This window comes from Octodon degus, unplaced genomic scaffold, assembly GCF_000260255.1.
Source record: "Octodon degus isolate 3935 unplaced genomic scaffold, OctDeg1.0 scaffold00048, whole genome shotgun sequence".
Classification (NCBI taxonomy): Eukaryota; Metazoa; Chordata; class Mammalia; order Rodentia; family Octodontidae; genus Octodon; species Octodon degus.
In genome coordinates this window covers 8,994,449-9,001,819 of record NW_004524624.1, presented here as the reverse complement: position 1 = coordinate 9,001,819, position 7,371 = coordinate 8,994,449, and the positions used below count along the sequence as shown (strand labels likewise).

The 7,371-nt window shown below is 45.4% G+C and overlaps 1 non-coding gene across 1 annotated transcript; it reads right to left on the bottom strand.

Annotated features, from left to right (window-relative positions):
* Positions 1–7,017: 7,017 nt before the first annotated feature.
* LOC111817101 lies at positions 7,018–7,146 on the bottom strand. Its single transcript, XR_002821371.1, has one exon. It is a non-coding gene; the product is annotated as a small nucleolar RNA SNORA11 (small nucleolar RNA).
* Between the last annotated feature and the right edge of the window lie 225 nt (positions 7,147–7,371).

Sequence of the window (7,371 nt, the reverse complement as noted above, 5' to 3'; positions counted from 1 at the left end):
AAAAAAAAAAAAAAAAAAAAAAAAAAAGATAGTAGATTCTTTCCTATTTGTGATTTATGAATCCAGTAGAACATGTTGAGCTGGTATATTAAGAATTGTTAAGATCAAAGGTTGCTGGCACTGAAATCAGATAGAATCAGAGATTGACAGACAACAATGGCAAGTTACTGGGGATTGCTGAGTCTGGGGCCAGAAGAGCTCCTGAGGCCTGCTGGTAGCTGCTGGCTCTGAATGGCAAGAAGAGCTACTCATAGTGCTTGCCAGATAGGAACTTGTGCCACGGAGCTATATCCCTGGTCCCAACCCTCCCCTTTAGAGGGGCTTTGAAGAAGAAGGCAGACAAGAACTAGCCCTTCACCACACACACCATTTATCAACCTGCATGAAGATCCAGAGAGTAACTTACAGAGGCTGATTGGGGACATGTGCACAGGTATCCTGGGATCTTTCTAAGAGGGAAAGGGCAGAAAGCCCAGGAATTGGAGTTTCAGGGGTGGAGGGAAGGAGGAGGGCAATTTTGTGAGATCACGTCTTCTTTTTTTTTTTTTTTTTTTTAAAGGGAGTAATATCAATCATAAGTAAATAAAGGTGTGAAGGGTCAGAGTGGGTGTGCTAACACTATAGCTAATTGTCACTAATTGTATTTTAGCTATATCAGGAATACATGTGGAGGGCCCCGGATTAGCATGCCTGCTTAGGCAGACACAGTGGCCTGCAGTCCCGGCCCTCACACTGAGAAGGGAATTGAGACTGGGCGTGGTGATACGCCCCACATAATCCCAGCATTTGGGAGGCTGAACACAAGCGGATCACTACAAGTCTGATCCACCTACCTAGTGAAACTCTGCAGACCCTTACTAAAATACAAAAAGAAAAAAAAGAAGTAATACTCATGGAATAAATGTTCTAGATAAAGGGGAGCAACAGATGCTCCTCAGTGTTCTTCCAAAAACTAAATTTACCACTGCAGACAGATGAGTGAGACAAAAGGAGCAGCCCCAGAAACATACAAGTCACATCCAAATCTGAACTCTAAACAGGTTTCCATAAAATTGTCCATGTCCTCAACCTGAGCAAGTTTCTGATGAACCACAGAACTGACCTTAGTTCTTTGAAATGAGGCTCACGAAGGCCACCTTCTCCAACAGTGCCCCTTTCATCCCTTCCCTCCCAGACAGTATTTTCCCCCTGGGGCCTCCCCTGTCACACTCTGCCTCGTGACTGACTCTATTTTTCCATTCATCTCTGAGGCAGAAACTTTGGAACTGCTGAGATACCGTCATGGACATCGGTTGTTTTGTCCATCCTCCTCTCCGCCCTCCCTGGCTTCTGGTAACAAGCCTGAGCTGACCCAGCAGGTGGCCTCCCCAGCTCCCCTCTGACTTTCGTGGGAGAGGACACCAGTCAGGCCACTGACGCTGGAAGACACGTGACCAGCCTTGCTCTGGAGCCTCCAGGACCCCGGGACAGCGGACACCGATCTGAGAGGAGGCATACGACCGACTCTTGTCTTGATATTTTGGACCAAGCACGGGGAATGGGGATAGAGAAGCGTGACTACCGGGGATCCGGTAAGGAAGACTGCCCTGCCCGCTGCTATGTCATCGGGCTCACCATGGAGACGGAGCGACACCTGCCCTGAGCCTGTCTTTTCTTCCATGGTTATGGCCACTCAGCTTTCTGGGGATGGGGCATGAAGGGAACCCTCCTCTTCCATGAACAAGGGTCCCATGGGTGCTCCCTACAGGTAGGTCCAGGGTCCCCTGCTGCGGTGGTGACACTGTCCTTTAGCTGTGGTCGCACAGGGGGCTACCTCTTAATGTAGACTCGGTTACCCCCAGGGCAGAAGAGGAGCCGCCTCACGGACCTGTCTCCAAGCCCACTGCTGCTGCCTCTTCTTGCCCTGCTCCTTCCCTCCACCCCTCACCTCCACCAGCCAGGATCCAGACACTTGAAAACTCTGATTCCTGAGCTCTCTGTCCTTGTCCTCCTAGAAAGGTCCCAGGATCCTTATGCAGATGTCCGCATTCTGCCTCTGTAGTTGCCCTCTGCACCCTCATGTGGGTGGATAAATGGCATATGAGGATGAAGGGTGGGAAGAAGTATGACTTGGGTCTGCCTGTCCCTCTGCCTGTCTGACAGGATTCCACTAAGGAGACAGAAAGGGTAGTGTGGTTAGTTAGCTAGGAGTGGTTGATGCTGTTGGGAGGATGTTTTGAAGTATTTATTCATGAGCTGCTTATCTGTGATCATATGTCAAGCTATGATCTGTAAGTTCCTTGGCTATATATATATATATATATGCTGGACTGAACAAAGTACTCTGGTTTCATTTTATCATTTCCACATTTTATTTTGAATGAGAACCTAGGGAACTTCAAAATGCACATGCTAGATTTTTAGGAAGAGTTTTTTAAGGATTTGTGTATTTAGTGACCAAACTACGACATTTGGCTGCTGAGATAGCTCAGCGGACTAAACGCCTGCTTAGGCAGACTCAGGGACTGGGGTTTGGTCCCCAGCAACACATGCCCTGTGGGCCCCACCCTTGCCCCCAGGTGTGCTGAGCTGGCCCCCGAGACCAGGCATGGTGGCGCACATCTGTAATCCCAGCACCGGGGAGGCTGAGACAGGAGGATCACTACAGGGTCTGAGCTGCGTAGTGAGACCCTGTACCAAATACATAATAAATAAATAAATAGATAGATAGATAGATAGATAGATATCTTTAAGTTGAGTTCAATTCCAGGTTTAAATAAATACATAAATAAATAATAAAATAAACCCAAAAACCTTTAAGTACCCTTCAAGCCACTAAAATAATTATCTAGTTTGGGGTCATCTATGCCTCTAGCATTTTGATTCTCTATATTCTTTGTTATTTATTGCTGCATTGCAGATTACCCCAAATTTCAGCTGTTTAGAATGTCATCTATTATCTCACACCATTTCTGAGGTCAGGAACCTGGTACTGTGTAAACTGAGGTCTGGGCCAGGGTCTCTTGCAGGTTTGCATTCTTGGGAGACTTGGCTGGGCTGAGCTGTCCACAGGGCTGCTGGTGACAGGTAGGGCTCCCCTGAGGTGGATTTCCAAACCGAGGGAAGGAGAGGCAGAATGCCCAAGAGGGAAGCCTCCAGCAGTCTGTAACAGGCTTCACCCCTGGAAAGACAGCTCATCCCTTCTGCCATGTTTTGTTAGAAGTGAAACCAGGAAATCAAGCCCACACTCCAGGGAAGAATTACACTCCACCTCCTGAGGCTTATCAAAGTAACACTTGGATTTAGAAACTTCACATTTCCTAACTCAAGGGTTGTCAAATTGTAGCTGATGCCCAGCCAAACGTTTGCACAAGCAGTGTTTCATTGTGGTGCAACGCCTGTTCCTTCGTCTTATCTGTGGCTGTTTTGCGTTGCAGTGTCCCAACTGAGTGTGACATAAACAGTCACAGTATATCTCAAGCAGTCACAATGGGTTAAGATAAAGCTGACAGGTCAGCTATTTGACTATGTAGTTGATCAGCTAGAGCTGTAAAAAGATGTCTAAACAAAGCACCCTAAAACCAGTTCCTATTCCTCATTTCCTTTTCTTCAGGGAAAGGGCTTAAGTGTTATTAAGAGTTTGAGGTTAAACTGAACTCAGTGGGGGAAATTTTTGGCTCCTTCTTAGCTTTTTAATTAATTAGCAATTAGATAAGCCTCAGGGCTTGGTGCTATTCTGAAGGTTTTGAGAGTAAGAGATAAATGGGATGAGTTTGAAAAGGGGATGAATATAGTTTAGGAAGGGCCTGAGAAGCCCAGGATGGAAAGAAACGAACCCCTAAAGCTTCCTGTTCCTGCAATTTTAATTTCTCTTAAGCAACGATGTAAACCAGATCTACAAAATAAACACACACTGTAACACAACAACATTGATCCATTTTCCAGACCACTTAATTCTTGGATCCTGGCCATCTCACAGAAATTGTATTTGGCTTTTGTTTTCTTTTCTGGTACTAGAAATCAAACTCAGGACCTTGCACTTGCCAAGCAGGTGCCACGCTGCTGAGCTACATCTATGGCAGACCACTTAATTCTTTTTTTTTTTTTTTTTGCAGAACTGGGGATTGAACTCAGACCCTTGCACTTGCCAGGGAAGCACTTATTCCACTGAGCCATCTCCCTGGCCCCCACTTAATTCTTAATAATTCATTTTATTTTATTAATTAATACAAAGTTCTTAATTTCACTAAAAACAAAATTTATTACTAGTAGCATTTATTTATGTATTTGTTGAGACAGGGTCCCACTATGCAGTTCAGGCTGCCTTGAGCTCACTGTGTAGCTCAGGTTGGCCCCAAACTCAGGGCAACCCTCCTGCCTCAGCCTTCCGAGTGCTGGGATGGTAGGTGTGTGTTTCCACACCAGGCACTAGCAGTCTTTTAAATGAGATCAGAAAAATTGAATATCAGGGTTTTTGTTTTTTTTTTTAGTCCATGTTTGCAGTACCTGATTATACTCAGCACAAGGAGCTGGCACGCATATATAACACATCTTGACCTTTTTGTGCTGTACCCTTCATCCTTCTCTGCGCATCTCTTGGGATCCTTCCCATTTGAAAAAAACTGCCCTGCTTCTACGGATATAGGGGAGATGCTAGATGTGTCAGACACACCGAGTTCGTGCTCCCCGAAGTCAAAGAATGAATTGAGGGGCCGGGGAGATGGCTCAGTGGAATAAGCGCTTCCCTGGCAAGCAAAGGGCCTGAGTTCAATCCCTGGTTCTTCAAAAAAAAAAAAAAAAGAAAGAAAGGAATGAATTGTAAGGAACAATAGAAATTAAAAGTAGGAGAATTTATAGGAGAAAAGGGATGGGGAGTAGGAATAGCTCCTGAGACAGAAGGATCTCGAATGGGCTGCGTATGAGCTCAACTCTCAAAGGGCAAAATTATGAGGTGGTACAATGTGGGTCAAATTTATTATTTATTTATTTATTTATTTATATTTTTTTGGAGGAACTGAGGATTGAACTCAGGCCCTTGCGCTTGCCAGGGAAGCGCTTATTCCACTGAGCCATCTCCCTGGCCCCCAAAATTTATGATCTGCTGGTAAGATTATAAGTATAGTTGCTTAGGTGATATTGACCTAATAGTAGCAAGGGTACATGGGTGACATCCCTAACCTTGGCCAATAATCTGTAGTCTTAGTCTTTAGTCCTAGTAGTCTTAGACTTAGTGGATTTAGTCTTAGTACATTTGAGAAGATGGCTCACCCCTAATGAGATAATGGGAAATCTCAAAAGGGTGATATCAATACTCCCCAGCCTCTGTTCATCCCTTAGGGAAGTATGGAACACTAGCCACGTGACTTCTTCAGACGCGCCTCCAGCCAGGTTCCATGTGTTCTCATCTTCTGTACTAACTCCCAGGGAGCCGGCCCTGTCTCACTGCTTACAGTATTTCTTTTTTTCTTTTTAGTCCAGGGTCTCACTACACAGATCAGACTCCTAGTGATCCTCCTGTGTTCAGCCTCCCAAGTGCCGGGATTACAGGCGCATTACAGGTGTGCGCCACCATGCCCAGTCTCAGTTGCCGGCTCAGTGCACCCCAGGGGTGGGGCACCTACCATATTTCTACCTAACTTAGCTATCTATAATACCACTTTTTTCCCCCTTGGTATTGGGAATCGAACTCAGGACACTGCAGGGCTGGTGCTAGCCATTGAGCTATAGTCCCTATATCCCCTTTTATTTTGCTTGCTATTTATATTTTGGGTTTCTCATATAAGAAAGACCATGGTATTTAACTATGCTCATGCCTGATTTATTTCATTTAACATTTTTGACTTGAGGCGCCTCTGTTTACCTACCAATGCCTCAAGGAGATCCTTCTGTATAGCAGAGTAGTGCGCCACTGTGCATAAGTACTTTTTTTTTTTTTTTGAGACAGGGAGGCATTCAAATCAATTTTTAGAAAAACCATACGACTACCTTGTTTGCTGAATCATCTACCACAGGGATGAACAACTTTGTTGTCCATTGCTCTGTCCCACCTTGTATCCACCACGATTTTGCTCTACAAAACTTTGAGAATCAGTCTTGTGGGCAACCCACTTCCGGGGTCCTTCCTGTCTCTCTTAGGCAGAGGCTCCTTCCCTCACTTCCCACTCCTAACCTTTGTTGTTTCCTAGAATTCCTTCTTCAGTTTTGGGAATCACGAACTCAGCATATTGGACATTTAGCAGGCACATCCACCTACCTCCAAGTGCCTCGAGGAGATCCTCGAGGCAGAGCTAGCAGGTTGGGATTTCCCCTGTATCACTTGGAGGTCCTGATTCATCCCTATATTATCTAGAAGAGAAATCCTTCAGTCAAATGGAAGTTTTGTTTGGTTTTGACTTTATCAAGGTATGAAACTGATGCACATTAAGTAGTCGGTGTATTGTGGTCGTTTTTCATTTTTCATCAGTGCACGTACAGCACATAATTCCTTGTGGAGAGTTGGTACACATATATCACACCTTAATTCCTTTTTTCATCTCCTTTCTCGTCTCTCCCTCCCTACTCCACCTTCTCTGATCCCCTGGCCTTTTCTGTTTTGTCCTGGCAGTGACAGAATACAAAACTCCCTCCTGGTGCTGGGTAGCAGCAGTGAGCCAGAGCGCCACCCGCTGTGCAGGCCAGCGGGCAAACAGTGAGGCAAACCCGCGGTGTGGGCCAGTGTGTGCCGCAGGAGCTCTCTGCAGGCTCAGGAGCCGTCACCCCAGTCAAGGTCTGAGCAGTTCTGGGCCAGCATGCACACAACGGCGGAGGCCACATTAGGTGCAAAAGCACACCAAATGCAAAACTTTTACCTTTCATTTTTTTTTCTTTTTTTAAAATTATTTTTAATTTATTGAAAATAGAAATTCAGTCTTCTAAGACTACCAACAGATTACCCATGGATCAGTGGAACGGCTACAAATGCCCACCTCCCTCACTAAACACTGTAGAAGCCTGTACCATTGGTACTGTCCAGAAGCCATGTGGAAGTGAATGGAGTACATGTGTGGCACATTTGTTCAAAGGGAAGTCACAAGTTTCATGCCCCTTGTCACAGTGACCCTAAATTCCTGTTGGGTGTGTTGTAAACAGAGAAGCCATTCTTCAGGCCACCTGCTCTGAGCACACCCACATTACCTTTCAATAAAAACTTGTTCAGTGGGGCCGGGGAGATGGCTCAGTGGAATAAGCGCTTCCCTGGCAAGCACAAGGGCCTGAGTTCAATCCCCGGTTCCGCCAAAAAAAAAAAAAAAAAAAAAAGTTGTTTAGGTCATTGAAAGCTGTTTCTGTTTCTCTTTTAAAACAAAAGATGGGGCTGGGGAGATAGCTCAGTAGAATAAGCACTCGTCTCAGTTT